This window comes from Dipodomys spectabilis, unplaced genomic scaffold (assembly GCF_019054845.1).
Source record: "Dipodomys spectabilis isolate Male_0828 unplaced genomic scaffold, ASM1905484v1 ptg000095l, whole genome shotgun sequence".
Classification (NCBI taxonomy): domain Eukaryota; kingdom Metazoa; phylum Chordata; class Mammalia; order Rodentia; family Heteromyidae; genus Dipodomys; species Dipodomys spectabilis.
Window position 1 is genome coordinate 14,412,507 of NW_024870772.1, and position 18,459 is coordinate 14,430,965.

Genomic DNA, 18,459 nt, shown 5'->3' on the forward strand with positions numbered 1-18,459 from the left:
ATACATGGCCCAGCTCATGCCATCAACTCAATGGATCAAAATCCAAGTCAAATAACACAGCACAAACACAGAAGTTAGAAAACAGATGTGTGGGTATGTGAAAGAGAGTGTCAGGAAAGCATATGTTGAAGATTTTTGTAATAGACCATATTCTTTTCAAAGGCTGATGCATTAGCGTTCCTGTAATATGGAGGTATATATGAATAGTTTGATGAGACTTGAGAAATTTACTTAGGATATTAACGAATGCATAAAATTTGATGCACACACAGAAAAAAAAGTTTGATGAAGATGCATCGAACTCATAAACTAACATGTTGACTGATACCTCCTTGGACAACTACTTAAAAATTCAAAAATATAATTAAACAATAAAAGATAGCATGCTTCATAACCTTAGTTTTCCACACCCTTGACAATGATACAACTTCAATAGAGCTTTCAAAAGTCAAAAATAATCCCACATGGTATATTTGTAGAAATTTTAAAGGGATTAAGTATAGCAACGATTTGGAAAAGTAGAAAAGTAGTATTTCTTTTTGCTTAACTTTATTTTATTGTAGAGCTGCTGTACAGAGGGGCTACAGTTACATGAGTAAGGTACAATTCTCATTGAACATTGTGACCCTCCCCATTGCTGTCCTGCCACTATCCCTTCCCTCCTCCCACTCCTCTCCCCGCCTCCACGAAGTTCTAACCAGACCTAAAGAAACATAATCTCTATGGTTTCCCTCATTTGTAATAATTAGTATTGTAAGGTTTTAGGCAAGGAAAGAACACGAGGGCGGAGGTAACGGTAAAGAAAGAAAAGTTTATTTGGGTGCTCTTTCCCCGCCTAAAACCTTACATCTGGTTCTGAAACCCGGGATGGTGGTAGTGCTTCCCTTCCCTCTAGGGCGACCAATGGGCATTGCGCCTTCTCTGCCTCTCTCCTCCCTTCTTCCCTTCCAGTGGCCTCCTCCATCTGGAGCACAGAGCCCGCTGAGCTTACTTTGGGTAAACAGCCACCTGAACCAAACTCGTGGCCTTTACCTCCGTAAGCAGTGCATATCTTGTGGACAGCCACCTACTGATTATCTGTGTAAACCCAGCCGAGACCTCTACCTAGACCTCTATCACTCTCTCCCTTTCTATTTCCCTCTCTTTACCCCTCCTCCCCCTCCCCCCTATTGGACCAGGACAGGACCTCAGCCCAGTCTCCTGCACATCCACCACATTTGGATTGGGTGAGTCCCCACCTACCCTCCCATGGTGTCTTGGCTTGCTCTCCAGGAACTCCACTCCTTCCATTTCATTTCCATAAAATCACGAGCTAGTGTCTGAGTCTCCCTCTGGCCTTTGGTCTAGGTGCTAAGAACGATCAAGGGACTCCTGGTCTTCTCTGTCACCCCCGTTTTATTTGGTAACTCTTTGGCTAAGAAAGGGACACATTCTTCAGCCTTAGTTTTACCCCAGGCTGCCTGGGCACCATAGGAGACCAAAATTCCAAACCAGACCCACATACTCCTCTGGATTGCTTATTGGCTTAATCTCAAGCCTCTACGCCTAAGACCCCACCTTAGACCAAGGAAATTAAGTTCCTCTGTAATCAGAAATGACCAGTTGTACTGGCCTGAAAAATGGGACTTTAAATTTCAATATACTAACTCATACCCGCAATATCTGTGAGTGAACGGTAAAGTGGGCTGAAATTCCTTATGTCCAAGGATTCTTCTACTTACACTCCCATCCCTCTGTCTCTCTTGCCCATATAAACTTGCCCATGAAGCAAGATCCCTCCAAAAGCTCTCCTCCTTTCTCTTCCTCTCCTAGCCCTCTCAACTCTCAGTTATCCTCCCCAACTGTGGCATGTACACCACCCTATGGGTCATCTGACCCCACTGAGCCAGAGGTCTAATATCTCACCTGGTATGGCCTCCATGTTATACTGTCCTCTGCTCTTACCTCGGAGGAATGTGAGAGAGTCTACTAGGCTGTCCAAGCTCATGGGGATGAGATCCACCTTACAGACAAAACCACGCCTGTGGGAACTGAGGCAGTCCCCAGACAGGATCCATTGCCAATATCAGATAGACATAGCTGAGAGTCTCGATGGCCCTTGTGTAGAGATAAGATGATTCAGTGCCTTTTGGCTGGATTATAGGCTTCCTCCAATAGGTTATTAACTTTGACAACCTGGGGGAAATTACTCAACTTCGGGATGAGTATCCTGCTGCCTTTCTAGCTAGACTTACTAAGGCCCTGACTAAGTACACCCGCTTGGACCCCACTTCTCCGGCTGGGGCAGCCTTTTTGGCCTCTCATTTTATTTCTGTCAGCCAATTAAAAAAAAGTTAGAGGAAGGCCCTCAAACCCCTATCTGTGACCTGGTGAACATGGCCTTTAAAGTTTTCCATGCCCTGGAAGGAAAAGGCTGATAGGAAAGCTTGCTCTCCCCAAAAGGCGGCCTACCAAGCCCAAGCTCTCAGCGCTGCCCTAAGGCTCTCTACAATGAATGGCTCTGGAGAAAGGCACCAACCATCTGGGCCCTGATTCAAGTGCAGCCAGGAGGGGCACTGGGCAAGGCAATTCCCTAAACCCCGTCCTCCCCAGAAACCATGTCAGTGGTGCAATCAAAAGGGACACTGGAAAACTGTCCCTCTGTGCCTAGTCGCGGGGGTACAGTCCTTCCTTCCCCCTACTGCTGCCTTTGGTCCTGGGCCTGGCCGCTGAAGACTGAGGACGTCCTGCTTCACCAACCCCAGTCACCCTTGTCAAGCCTAGGGTAACGGTCCAGGTAATGGTAAGGCCATTTCCGTTTTGGACGATTTGGGCTAGTATTACGTCCTCCCTTCCTATTCAGGCCCCTTCATTCCTTCCCAGGTCTAGGTTATTGGAGTTGATAGACTTTCCTCTCAGCCACCAGCAATGGGCCCTCTTTTATGCCTGATAAATGCAATAGAGGTAGTAAGAGGAATGACACCCAGGCCTGCTCTTAGCTTTAAAATCTAGCAAACTTCTCCACCAAGCAGTGCCTTGGGGGCAGTTCTGAGATAACCCAGATCCACAAGCCAAAGGTAAAGTGTGCAGTTTTAAACTCTAGCCACAAAAGAGCTCAAGGAATTGTAAAGAGGGTAGTAACGAAAGTCTTGGGAAAGGAATTGGAAAAAATGTTTTCCTATAAGGGAAGGTTTGAAAACGTTTGTTCCAAAAGGAAAGAACATGCAGGAGGAGGTAAAGGTAAAGAAAGAAAAGCTTCTTGAGCCGGGCGCTGGAGGCTCACCCCTGTAATCCTAGCTACTCAGGAGGCTGAGATCTGAGGATCGCGGTTCAAAGCCAGCCCGGGCAAGAAAGACCGTGAGACTCCTATCTCCAATAAAAACCACCAGAAAACCGGAAGTGGCGCTGTAGCTCAAGTGGTAGAGCGCTCGCCTTGAGCTGAAGAGCTGAGGGACAGCGCCCAGGACCAGAGTTCAAGCCCCAGGACCGACCAAAAAAAAAAAAAGAAAGAAAAAGAAAAGCTTCTTGGTGCATGCTTCGGTGAACTCCCTGGTTGGGATGAGAGAGGTCGCACAGAGTCTGGTTGTAGCAGGATTTAGATTGCCAGGGTCAGCAGGAACTTTTAGCATGTAACTTGCTTTGGGAGTTTGAACAATTGGGACATGTGCTGTATAATTGGGACAGGGGGTGTATAAGGAAATGGCTTTTTTCTGCTGCCTCTGCCCTCAAGCAGCCTGTCAAGTATATGCCTAGGATAGTCCCCACAGAGAATCATGATAGCTCAATAGCTATGTACATATGACCATACAAAATGATGCTAGTTGAAATAAACTCCAACACATGGAAACAACAGGTCTTTCTTTTTCAGTTGTCAGCCTTGATGTCCGCAGTGTACTTTATCTAGTTCTTTATTCTTATTTTATTTCATTTTTCTTTTTCCATTGGGTTATCTCTGGCAATCTCTGTCTTTGATTCTGGTACCCTCCATCTTGTATATGCATTTAGCTGATTGGGGAAAAGGAAGGGAAATAACAAAATGCTGAAGGAAGTACAAAAGATGACCCATTGCAACAATGATACTCACAAGACACTATGTCAGAAAAGTAGCATTTCTAAATTTACTTCGTTCTTCTATTTTTTGTTTTCCATGTCTAAATAAATGTTATACCATTCTGTTTACTTATGTAAAACACATTATTTGTAGAATGTATGTAACCAGATGTTCAGTTTTCTATTCTATGAGTTCTTTAAGAACTTTTGAAGAACATGCAATGCAAAGTTTATTCCATTCATCATTATATTTGTAGTGTTTGTGAATACTAGAAAATATTGATTTTCAATAGGAACATTATTTAAAACAGTTAAGTTTGATGTCTCAGAATTCACTATAATACCAAGAAAATGGTTTTTGTTTAATTTGTGTTACCTTTTATGGAAGAGAAAATGTTGCAATAGGAGGGTAATTTAGTATAACTGTTCAGGAATTTTGTCTAAAAAGAAAAAAAGTTCTACCTTTTTGGGAAGGAAAGAGTACCCTCCGATTAATGGGAAAAAAAACTTGTTCTTTTAAAAATACCGTATTTAACACTAAATTAAATATTTTATTTTATTATTTTTAGGAAATTCTATCTGAATTTTCCCCAGAGATCACCACAACCACTCAAATGAATAAGGAGGTCTACACTCATGCTTCACTTTTCCTTGTTATACTGACTCAAATAAAACTATCTAAAATATACTTAGAACTCAAAAATTAAATAGCGAATCCTCAAAGAAACAACCACCCCATTAATAAGTGGGCTAAAGATTTAAAGAGATACTTCTCTGAAGAGGAAATAAGAATGGCCAATAGATACATGAAGAAATGCTCAAGCTCTCTAGCCATAAAAAATGCAAATCAAAACAACATTGAGATTCCACCTCACCCCAGTTAGAAAGGTACACATTTTAATACATCTAAACTTTTGGACAATGTTCCTGGTACATACACTAAAAGGAATTGGATCAAACCATGTTAACCAAAACTGACAATGCTTTGAAAGGAAATGCATGCGCTTTCAAGTCAGGGAGAGCTATATTAAATCTTGGCTCTGCCAGGTGATAATAGTCAATTATTAATGATGAAATCATCATGTAATAAAATTGTCATAGTCAACCACTGTGGTGTTAGAATAAAACAAAAATGAGCCAATGAAAAAGAGATCCTACAAAGTGATTGCTACAAGTCTCTTTCAATTGCCTGGATTATCCAGTTTTGTACTTGTTAGGGGGAAAGCTCAGCTTCATGCAGGTCCACTTGGAAGATACCTATTGTAACTCCTTGGGTGCCAAAAGTAGACAGTGAGACCTTGTGAGTCACAGAAAAACAGCTCACAACTCAGTTAAGGGAGAAGAATGGCATAAATTTAGTAATCTCAATTCTTCTTACACTGAATTCTCACTTGCAGGATGGAAGTAGGAACTCAGAAAGAATCAAAGCACCCACTGCATTGCACCACACTTGAGAAATCTAGGATTTGTAGCAGGCAGCAACTAGCCTCTCTGTTCACCTTGGGAAACGAGCTTCTGCACTGTTGGCATACTGCGTTCACTTTGACCGAAGTAGTTACTTGCATGAGTAGCCGTTAAAACTGCTTGGTATCTGGGGAAGATAACCTGTCAGCTGACTCATTCAACTAGGAAATTCTTGAATTCTCAGTGTCTTCGTTAAAATATTTGATCCACAGCGGTCTTAAGATCATGGGGATCAATTTTTTACAGAAATATTTTGAAAATACATAAAATTAAAGAAAATATTAAGTTTAACCCATATTTAAACATTGTTGGGAGTTTACAGAGACAAAAGATACTAACAACGATTAAAAATGAGCAATTACCAATCAAAGAATAAAACGATGATGAGGTGGAAGGGAAGGGATGGTAGGGGAAAAACAAAGGAGGAGGCAACAATGTTTGATAAGAAATGTACACATTACCTTGCTCATGTAACTGTAACCCCTCTGTATGGTATTTTCACAATAAAAAACTTATTTATAAAAGAAAAAAAAAACAGGATGAATAGGTCCCATGGTTTCCCTTATTTGCAATAACTAGTATATGTCTGAGATAAGCAGAAATATCAGATAAGTTGATGTTAAGTGAAACGAATCCCAAGTTAAGGACTCAAATTTTTTTTTTTCTTACTATTGTGTCTAACATATTTATAAGATATTTCTTTGTTGCTTTCTATGTCCCTCCTCCACAGTATAACCCTTGTTTTCACTGTATTTAATGTTGGTATAATTTGTGGAGGGGAAGGGAAAAAACAAATTGTTTAAATAGGGATATAGGTGGACACATTGCAACAATGAAATATACAAGATCTTATGTGGAAAATGAACTATACAACTTTGGCGTGGGGGTGGGGTGGGAGGGGAGGGGGGAAGGATGTAAGGAGAAACAAAGGAGAAGGCTAAAATGCTTGATAAGAAATGTACTCAATACCTTGCCCATGTAATTGTAACCCCTCTGTACGGTATTTTCATAATAAAAAAAACCCAGGATGAATAAACTAGGAAAGAAAGACAATGAGATGTACAAATCGTTATGTCGAAAAACGAACTTTACAACTTTGGCAGGGGGAAAGGGGGTGCGGGGGTTGGGAGATGGGAAGGGATGGGAAGGGGAAACAAAGGAGGGGCAACAATGCTTGATACGAAATGTACTCATTATCTTGCCCATGTAATTGTAACCCCTCTGTACGGTATTTTCACAATAAAAAATAAAATAAAATAAAAAGACATGGATTAGAGCACTGTTTTCTCCATATTGTCATAGCAGCATTTTGAAACTGAACTCAACAATTTGGACTCCTTAATTCTTACTTAGAGGCTACTGGATATATGCTCACTCATTACTAATAAGTAATGATTATGATAGTAAAAAAATGTGTTGGGACATTATCACATGTTTCTGAGGAATGACATTGGACTTGGTTGTATCTTATTAAATTGAATAATATAGACAAAGAAGTGAAAATTAGAAGACAATAATAAAAATAGAACATGAAGATTTGAAAAGCACAATTGTCAAGCATGGACTCTATGCCTGTCACTCTACCAAAATGCATTAAATACAATATTCACATATTGCTTTGATAGACATATTATTGTGTTATTGCTGTTTAACTCTGAAGAATTAAATAAAGCATACCTTTTCTAATTTAAGTAATCTGCACAGGATGATGTAGTTCACTGGTGCAATGTGAATATTGATTAGAATATTACATATTTTATTAACTTCTAGGTACAGAATTGGGACACCTAAGCGATCTGATCTAATGACCATGTGTGTGCATTACTACCCTATGAGAGGAACAAAATTCACATATGTGGGGACAAGAATCTTGCTATCTCTCCCAATCAGAAGAACCCATTCAAATCCCATTTGCTTTTGAAGAAACACGTCAAAACCAATCAATACCCACTCAGTTTTTATAAGATGTTTACTTTTATTAAGTCCAATATTCTTCTTTAAATTATCTTTAACCATTGTGAAAAGGGATTTCAGTTCAATATATCAGTAAGTATATATTTGTCAGTACAATTCCATCCTTCTTCCCCATCTTTCCCAACTTCATACATATCTTTAAGCTATCCAATTCCGTTTTTGCATATGCACATTGAATGTCATGATTGTATTATCCATCCTTCTTATCATCATTTCTCTACCCCTCCTCCCTTGGGCTTCCCTGAGTGAGGACAAAAAAAAATGCTTCATCTTCCTGGTATTTGTTTTGTTATATTCTGTGTTTGTTGTTCATAGGGATTACTCCATTACAACTTATTTCATTCAATTTGTTTAAATGTGTGTGACTCTGTATTTGTTTTCATATGTTTATAATTTGGATCTAACTTTCACATATGAGAAAAAACACGTGCTTCTCTTTTTTCTTTGTCTGACTTAGCTTAATATAATTGTTTCCAGGCTCGACCATTTTCCTGCAAATATTATTCTAATAGTAAAAGTGTGAATAAAATTATATTGTATGTATATTTATTACAAATTTTCTTGATCCACTCATCCATCATAACACATCTGGACTGTTTCCATAACTTAATTATGGTGAATAATGAAACAATGAACATGGGTGTGTAAATTATTTATTTACTTTCACTGTATCCTGACTTGTAATCTTTTGGATAAATGCCCAAGAGTGGTATTGCTGAATCATAGGGCAGTTACAAGCCCTATGTCTAGGGCTCCTTTCCCTCCACATCCCTACCAGCATTTTTTTGCTGTTAGTATTCTTTCTGATAGTCATTCTTACTGTGGTGAGTGAAGATGTTTGCCATCTATACATGGTACAGGGATGTAGTATCCAGGATATACAAGGAACTCAAGAAACTAAATCCTAGAAAATCTAGAATTCAATTAATAAATGTAGCATTCATAAAACAAAAACAAAAGGTAGATTAATATTTGCTTTGGATCCAGATGGAAATAATTAACATTCATATTCTCTTTTGTTCTGTTTTTTGTTTTGTTTTGTTTTTGTCGGTTGTGGGGCTTGAACTCTGGGCCTGGGCGCTGTCCCTCAGCAATTCAGCTCAAGACAACCGTATCACTTGAGCCACAGCACCACTTCCAGAAGTAATTAACATAAACACCAACCAAAGAAAATCATCATGGAGCTATTTTTGTAACAGTTCTCTAAAGTGTAATTTTTTTCATATATCTTTTAGGCTTACTAAATTTGTATAGATACATTTGCTAAAAAAGATCATACAGGTTTATCACATAATGTGCTACCTGCTATAAAAGTTTCAACTGTAGGATGTTCCTTTGCAAGCACTTTGTGGTTGGTATATTCTGCAGGAAAATCAACAATTTACAGAGACTAAAAATGTTGTTTTGTTTTTTTGTACTGAAACCAATGTAAACATTTTTTAGCTACTACAACAAATTCCAAATTCATCATCAGGCTTCATTTGAATATGTTAATTAAATTTCTAGACTCTCAGATCCAAGCAGAATAATCTCTTTGCACTTTCCCACACATATTCAACCTATTCGTAGTAAATTCTTTATGATTGTATTTTAGAAGTCTACATTCACCAATTCTGATAGCTTTTGTATATGTATGTATGCATGTATACATGTATGCATGTATGTATGCAAGTACGTAGGTATGTATGTGTCTCTGTGTGTGTGTGTTTTAGTTCATAAACCTCATGTAGGAAAATTCACTATAAAAGCATATTTTACCTAGGGCTTGAACACAGAGTTTGGCCACTCTCCATGGGATTTTTTTTTTTTGCTTAAGATTAATGTTTTCCCACTACTACTACTACTGCTCCATTTCCAATTTTTTTGGTGCTTAATTGGAGTTAAGAGTCTCATGGACTTTTCTGTCTGGGCTGGCTTGAAACCCCGATCCTTAAATCTTAGCCTCTGGATTAGCTAGGATTACAAGCAAGAGCCACCAGGGACCAGCTGATAATTGCATTTTTAAATGAAAATTCTATTTGTATTCTACAATAATATTGCTAGTCTGTATGCAAAAAATAAATAAACTTGGACACCTATCTTAGGTCATACAAAATATTAAGTAAAGGTGGTTAAAAAAGACCTAAGTATAACACCAGATATTATAAAATGCATAGAAGGTAATTTAGGGAAGAAACCTGAACACTGGCATTGCAGCAATATGCAGAAGCTATAAAAGTAACATAAAGAGATGAAACCATGTGGGATGGAAAATCACCATAGAAAAGGAAACAATTACCAAAATGGAATAGCAAACACAAGATTGGAAAGAAAGATTTGCAAACTCTGTATTTTACAAAGAAGATTAATATGAAAAATATAGACAGAACTCACATCACCCAACAGTAGAAAAAGTTAATACATTTTAAATAATTTAAAATGGTTTAAAAGTTCACAACAGACATTTTTCTAACAAAAAGCATAAAAATAAACATTCATTTTTCAAGGTGCTTGACATCATTAAACATCATAGAAAGGGAAATGAAAACCACTATGAGATACCAGCTTCCACTTGTGAAGATGGCCACTATCAAAAAGTCAAAAGATAAGTGCTGGCATGTGTGTAGAGAAAAGGGAACTCTGTACAGTGTTGGTGAGAATGGAGATAAGGATGACCATTTCCGTACTGGAACCAGAATGGAGGTTCCTAAAGAAATAAAAATAAAAAGGAGAACAATACACAAATACATTGTTGGTGTGATTGATGTTATGCTATCTGAGTAGCATAACATAACTCACTGAAAACTATTGAATAGTAAGGTATAGAGGCAATGGAGAGAATGAGAATAAATGATGGGATCAACCTGATGAAAGTACTGTAGGTACGTGTGTGAAATACTGTGGTGAAGTAAATCCCTTTTTAACTATTAGCATACACTAAAAATGATGAGGGACAGGAATGTAAAACAGGCCTGTCTAGCTAGAGAAAGTAGAAGGAAAGCAAATGGAGAGTGAAGGCTGGTGAGTAGAGTCATTACACTGGTTTCTTGTTGTTGGTTATGGAGTTTAAACTCAAGCTTGGGTACTGTCCCTGAGCATTTTTGCTAAAGGCTGTGGCCCACCACTTTGAGCCACAGCTCCTCTTCCAGTTATGGAGATAAGAATCTCAGAGCTTTTTCTGCCTAGGCTGACTGTGAACTACAATCCTAAAATTTTAGCCTCCTGAGTAGCTCAGATTATAGGCATGAATCACTAGCATGCAGCTTTTAGCCAATATACATAATGTGTGAAAATGGAAGGACATGGTTGAGATTTGTTGGGGAAAGGATTAGGGAGAAATAAAGAGAATGGTGGATGGGGAGAGTCTTGTCATGGCTGATTGTTGGCATATATGGACATGTCAAAATGAACCCCCCTGTACTAATAAGTGATGCTCATGAAAACTGTGACACTTTACTAAATACTATATAAAGAGAGAAAGGAAAAGCTCTTCAATATCTTTCTAAGGTAGAAAATCCTAAAAAATAATAACAAGGGCTGCAAGTAGAGGATTTGTTCATACTTTGCAGGACAAAGTGTCTTTTCAATGAAGACTATAGGAAATAAATCACTTATTTAGGATTCATGCTAAATAGCCACAAAAAATGGGTAACTGTGTGAGGTGGTAGATATGATAAATTTTCTTCTACAAATAACTTATTTACTCTCTAGGTAGATCATATAGTATCATCCTGTGGGCCTCAAATATATGTAGTCATATATATATATGTATATATATATATATATATATATATATATTTGTTGTTGTTGTTGTTATTGTTGGTCTTGGGGCTTGAACTCTGGGCCTGGGAACTGTCCCTGGTCTCTTCAGCTCAAGGCGAGAACTCTACCGCTGGAGCCGCAGCGCCACTTCTGGTTTTCTAGTAGTTTATTGGAGATAAGAGTCTCATGGACTTTTTCCTGCCCAGGCTGGCTTTGAACCATGATCCTCAAATCTCAGCCTCCTGAGTAGCTAGGATTACAGGCGTGAGTCACTAGCACCCGGCTCAGATATATTTTTAAACAGAGTAATACACAGTAATTAAAAACAAATCAATGAAGGTACTCTAGAATATAAAAAAGTAATTTTGTAAGATACAGCTGTTTTATCTGTCAGTACTTAATTCAAATATGATCTATAACATACAAAGTAATAACATTTCTTCATTAACAATTTTCAATTTAGCAATTTTACAGGAAATATAATACAAAAGTTATCATTTCAAACTATCTGGCAATCCAGTAATTTCATATCTATTTTTTCTTTTTATCTGCAATATTATTAAACAAATCTATTTTTAATAAAGATGTGCTCATCTTTCTTAAAATTAGGAGTAGAAAGGGGCATCTATAATTATAAAGGGAGATGATTAACCTTTCCTCTTGGTTTAATTTTGATTGATTTTCTTAACTTTCCCATCTAAGACAAAAAAATTATTTCGTTTTTACTTTATAAAATCACAAGCTCTCATTGGCCAATGTCCTGTGGTTAGGTCATACTAGGTTTATAAAGAAAAGACAGAACAAGATTTGTCTGAATTTATCGTAATACTATTTCTAGTAAAAAAAACTATATTAACCTTTGCATTTCATGGATGAGAAAATGCTTTTGTTCTTTGTGGGATGCTCAGTGTCATTCTCCTCTTGTTAAGAAGTAAATCAAATAGCTCAAAGAGGCTTTGTGCAGAAGTGTTTGCTCCTTTATTATGTTCTAGGAGGTTGGGAATACAGATACAGCCTTTCTTTGCAGAAGCCAATGCAATAGCTCAGACAAGAGGATAAGTAGAGCTGTTAAGAAAGGCTAAATGCAAATAATACAGCTGAAATCTTAGCCAGAAAATGATGAGCACAATAGTGACCCATTGTGACCATGAGCTTAAGGTTTTATTTATATTACTCCTACTCAGAGAATGGTATTTGATGGTTTCAAATTTAAAATAAAGTCTTCCATTTGTCTCTTTTACTATTTAGAACTGGACAAGCATACAACATCCTTTCAACACTTAAGCCCTGTTTAATGATTTTTCAATAGTTTAACAAAGGAAAGCTTTACTTTAATTCACTAAGATGCTATTGTCTTTTCCCATTACAAATAAAAGGAAACCTATAACAAATTAACCAAAACAAATCCACTCTAGCTGCCTTGCTTTCTCCTAAATTAGGGCATTACATGAAACTGTAATACAGGGCCAAGTAGAGGGTAGTTTTAGAAAAGGATTTTAGACTTTAGATCTCAGACATCAATTATTTCACCCATATAACCTCTTTTCCTTTTCATTTTTTAGACAAAAAAATCAAACTACTGTTTTTCATCCCATATCACTAATTCATTGAAGCTACAAGTTTTTAAAAATTAATTTTATTGTTTTGGTCTTTCGAATGACTGGTCATGTGTTAACAAGTTTTATTATAGAGTTAATCTATTCCAATGCACGTGTCAAATTTTTTATTGTTATCTTGGAAATTGATTTGATCTTGTCCTTATGTACTTATTATTTTTAATTTTTTAAAGATCCTGTCAACATTAGATGTCATTTAGAGTAATAATCTATACAATTGTGTTATATCCTATTTTTCTCCACACATTTTCAGACCTTTTATTTCATCATGATTCAAATAATAGAATTAAAGTAGAAGAAAAATGTATGCTGAAGAACACAGCTCATTAAATGTGGTTTCCCCACTGAGTTTGTAAGATGTTCCGATAACTTGAAGTATTCTTGAATTCTCTTCTCACAAGAGACTGCATTTCTACATTCTTCAGTGATGAATATCACTGAAAACAAGTGTCTACATTGATTCTCTTTCTAGACAAACAAACAAACAAACAAACAAACAGTGCATCATCTCCATCAGGAGCTGTGAAGGGAAATAGAGTCAGGTTTTCTATTATCATTTGTATTACTTGGAGTATTACACATGAAGGTCTCAGTACCATTGATTTAATCTTCAGAAGATGAAAAATAAGCTTTAAAAATGATAAAAAGCAATGGGCTGGGAAGGTGGCTCAGTGGTAGAGCACTTGCCTTGCATGCATGAGGCCCTGGGTTCGATTCCTCTGCATCACATAAGCAAAAAGAAAAAAGCCGGAAGTGGCACTGTGGCTCAAGTGGTAGAGCGCTTGCCTTGAGCTGAAGAGCTGAGGGACAGCGCCCAGGCCCAGAGTTCAGGCCCCACGACCGGATCCAAACAAAAACAAAAACAAAAACAAAAAACAAAAATGATAAAAGCAATAATAATGCTTCCTTTAAAAAGTGTTGTGACTTCTTAGCACAAAGTAGATGCCTTCTCATTGTTTCTATCATTCATTCCTCTTCCCTTCTCCTCAACTGAAAACTAGGGAACAGTTTTCTACTTTCAAAATATTGAACCCTTTGGAGAAAAGAACTCTCAGCTAGCCCATGCTGTGCGCAGTGACGCTCATCACACCTTGGAATCATGTATAAATGTGGTCTCTTGTGAGAACTGAAGAAAGGAATTCTATGCTAACTTAACTAGGTTTAAATACAAGCTTACTAAGGTATTGTCTTAATTGTATTCAATTCAATAATGCTTAAGTTTCAAAAATGTAACTTAAGACCTTACTATTTCAAGTAACCCAAAACAAATGATAAAATAACCTGTTAGAGGAATTTATGTGACTTTTCTTACTCAGAATAAAAATCTAGCTTTAAACTTTTCTTTAACTAAGAGCAAACTCATAAACTCTTTTCTGCTGGAAATTCATAACTTTTATATGGATGAAAACAACTTTACCAGAAGAAAATCACATTTGATCATTAGCGTTTGGACAGTTAAATCGATCTTTGAGACAATTTTAAATTAAAATTTAGTTTGGAAAGATAGTGATTTTCTTCAATTGCCTTTTTCAAAGAGATTTTATTAGTTGATTTAGAGGTCCATTTTTATTTTGAATCCTGATGGTTTCTCTATTGTAGTTTTAAATCTGTATTTCAGTAATATTTTTCATGCTTTGACATATCCTATCCAGCTGAGCTATCGGATCTGTTCAGTGTAAATCACAGTAGGATGAATAGAATTGCAAGGTTTTGAATAAATGAAGTTCATTTTTTCTGTCTACATACTTGAACAAAAGGAATCTAAAGCTTTTAGGGAAATTATATGGGCGCAAAAAATTTCTACGGCCCTCGATTTTTGAGGGTTATGGTCATCTTGTCTACATAATGACATTACTGGGTTTTAAGTTAAGTATTTATGAGTATTTATGGGTTTATAACTATTTATGGGTTTACAAAATGTCCACATTTGAATGACTCTTTCAAGTTATTCAGGAATACCTTTAAGATTTTCCTGGAGGAAAAGTAATTAGCACACCAGAAACTAAGAAATGAAAAGTGTTCTAATACAAACAAATTTTCTTTATATATTTTTATTATGACGATACTGTACATTGGGAAGGTAATGAGTACATTTTCTCTTGAGCTTTGTTACCCTCTCCTTTGTTTTTCCCCAGCCATCCCTTCCTTCCCCACCTACTCAACTCCTCCCAAACTCACTGCCAAGTTGTAGAGTTCATTTATTTTTTTTTAACTTTTTATTGTGAAAACAATAGAACAATTACATGGACCAGGTAATGAGTACATTTCTTATCAAGCATTGTTGCCTCCTCCTTTGTTTCCCCTTCCCTTCCCTTCCCATCTCCCCCCACTCCTCCCGCTCCCTTCCTGTCACTTCCCCCCTCCTCCTGGCCAAAGTTGTAAAGTTCGTTTTTCGACATAGCGTCTTGTACATCACATTGTTGCAATGGGTCCACCTGTATCCCTATTTAAACGATTTGTTTTTTCCCTTCCCCTCCACAAATTATACCAATATCAAATACAGTGAAAACAAAGGTTATAACGTGAGGGAGGGACATACAAAGCAACAGAAAAAAAATCATCTTATAAATATGTTAGAAACAATCACAAGAAAGAAAAAAAAAAGTGAGTCCTTGTCTTGGAGTCCATTTCGCCTAACATCAACTTATCTGACCGTTCCTGCTTGTCTGAGACATTTACTAGTAATTGCAAATAAGGGAAACCATGGGACCTATGTTTCTTTGGGCCTGGCTTACTTCTCTTAATAAAAATTTTTCCAAGTCTTTCCATTTCCTAACAAATGGGGCAATGTCATTCTTTCTGATGGTGGCATAGAATTCCATTGTGTATATATACCACATTTTCTTGATCCATTCATCTACTGAGGGGCATCTGGGTTGGTTCCATATCTTAGCTATGGTAAATAATGCTGCCATAAACATAGTTGTGCTGGTAGTTTTTAACAGAGTGTCTTGTACATGTCATTGTTACAATGGGTCAGCCTGTATCCTTGTACAAACAAAAATTTTTAAGAAAAACCCATTTGTATTACCCATTGTGGGTTTTCCTTATTTTCTGTACAAATCTACCTTCTAATAGCATTTCAAAATTCCTCCCCTCAAATAGAAAAGAATTTTGCTAGCTGCTTCTTGTTGCTTATGTACAATTCTCACCTCAATCATTCATCACTGTTCTTATCCTACTGGTAAAAATTTGTACCAGCAATGTTAATTTCAATCTCTGACATATTCATCAAATAACAAAAATCCTGTTGAATATTTTGAAATCTATACAGGCATTGTTTCGAGACTTTCAGGTGGATAAACTTATTTCTTCTAAATGGTATCTCCATAATAAATATAATATTCACAACATCTTTGTAAACAATATGTTCATCTCCAAAATGTTCATCTCTAGTCTATGGTTAGTAGGATTTCACATAATTCACCTACCTTCAAAGTAAGACACTCTAAGTTGGTTGAAGTGAAACTATACATGCATATATCTTGACATATTCCAAAGCACTGACCTATTATTCTTTCTTCTTATTATAAAGTGCATATACAAAGAGGTTACAGTTACCTAAGTCAGGTAATGAGAATATTTCTTTTCTATGTCATCCCTTCCCTCAGTCTGACCTTGTATTTATGTTTTCACTTATTAGGTTTTACTCTTATTTTTATTCCCTCATCCCTCCAGTAAGCCAAATCTTAAAAAAAAAAGCTAAGAAAATGAAAATAATAGCCTTGGTATTTTGGTGAACAAAATATAAACTTCTATGAAATCAAGAGGAATATTTCCTCAAAAATTCTCAGTAATTGTCTTTACTATCAATTGTATCATGACATCAGTTGAACACATTTAAATACTTAAATTTATCTTTGATTTACTTATTAAAGTCTTGGAATGATTGATTACTGTGCTTAAAATACTTTTAATATGCAAGGGATAAATTTAAGAACTGAAGATAAATGACTAATCCTTGACGAATATTAACTAATGCAAAAAAAAAGATAGGAGATTTAGACCAAAAGGTCCATGAAAATGTATTTATTCTCTGAAGATACTACCAGTGTGAAAAACATTTTTAAAAAAATAAAAAAAGCCAGTTTAGGTTCAGTCGTCAGTCTTGTCTCCAAAGAAAAGGGATAACTCTCTGCTTCTTTCTCAATTCTGCCTACTTACTGCAATCAATGGACAATAAAATTCCAGATAACCAATTCTATTTCTTTATAACTGTTATTAAGTCATAAGGTAAATCATAACTGCTATGGTGATTGCTTCATACTTTGATTACGGGTGATACTAAGAGAAGAACGTGAAATAGATGTTAAATGATTATTCTAATGGATATTCTGGAAAGTGCTTAGCATAATGGAGCAGATGCAGTCCAGAATATCTTTAAAATCATGTGATACTGGGGAGTGCATATAAAAATTCTTCACATAAAAATAATATCTTCCATTGGGTGGTTTTGTTTTCAGAGTCTTAAGGCAATTAGACCAAAAGTAAGTGTCATCGGTATAAAGAGGTGTACTGTTCTCGAATGTACCATGTCAATAACAAGGCCAACCAGTGCAACACACATCCAGTAGTCCATGTGATTTTTCCCCCCAAATTCCATTAACCATTGATATACCTAAATGCTTTAAACATTCAAAACCTATTTAATGCTCCTAGCATAGGAACGAAAACAGATTGATAAATTTCCAACTGTAGGTTTTTGGTAATAGACTTGTATAAATTTGTGTTTGTGGGTTAGGAAAAGGACAAGTTTCTGACTTTCAAATGAAAATTCTCAATTTTTCCAAGTAAAAAATTATTTTCTCCTCTCTCTCTTTCTCTCTGTCTCGCTGTGTCTGTCTGTCTCTCTCTCTCTGTCTCTCTCTTTCTGTCTGTGGGGGTGCACACCCATGCTTTATGAATTTAATATGTCCACACACATTTGCAAGCATTCAGTGAAACAATGGATATAATTTCATCAACTTGAAGAGCTTCCAGAAAATGGGCTGTAGTTTGTTAGCCTATCATATGATAATCAATGCCTACCTAGTCTCTGGCTCTCGAGTGCTTTAAAAATGGCAATGTTATTAAATTTCTGAATGAAGAAATTGAAACCCAAGAAAGAATCTATTTACTCAATATATAGTGGAAAAGAGCCAAAGCAGCTCCTGGATTTTAGAATACTAATTCATTATGATTCTCTTCAAGTATTAGTAGGATGAGATGAAGTTTAATAAGGTTAAGTAATGTTCATTTATTTCATATAGATTATTTTTTACTTGCACAATACAAGTTGATTCTGATTATAAATTTGTTTCAAGTTTTAATGCTTGGATCTAAATTCTGCCATATAAGGTGTGATTTATATCACAGGCAACAGTTAGTAAAAGGTAGACTCAGTTCCTTATGGTCTTACCAAAATAAAATTACATAAAGTGCAAAAATAACTAGCTAGTGTATATTCCTTGAATTAACAAGCTGAAAAATCAGAGAAAACTGAGTTATCTCTTTTTAGGATGGCAATTTATTTTAAAAAAGAACTTTAAGTAAAAGAACATCTAGGTGTTTCAAGTAGACAGCATCTACATCACAAGAAAATGATGTGTCTGGAAAAAAATAAAAACAGATAAAACCAAAAAAAAGAAAAAAAAAG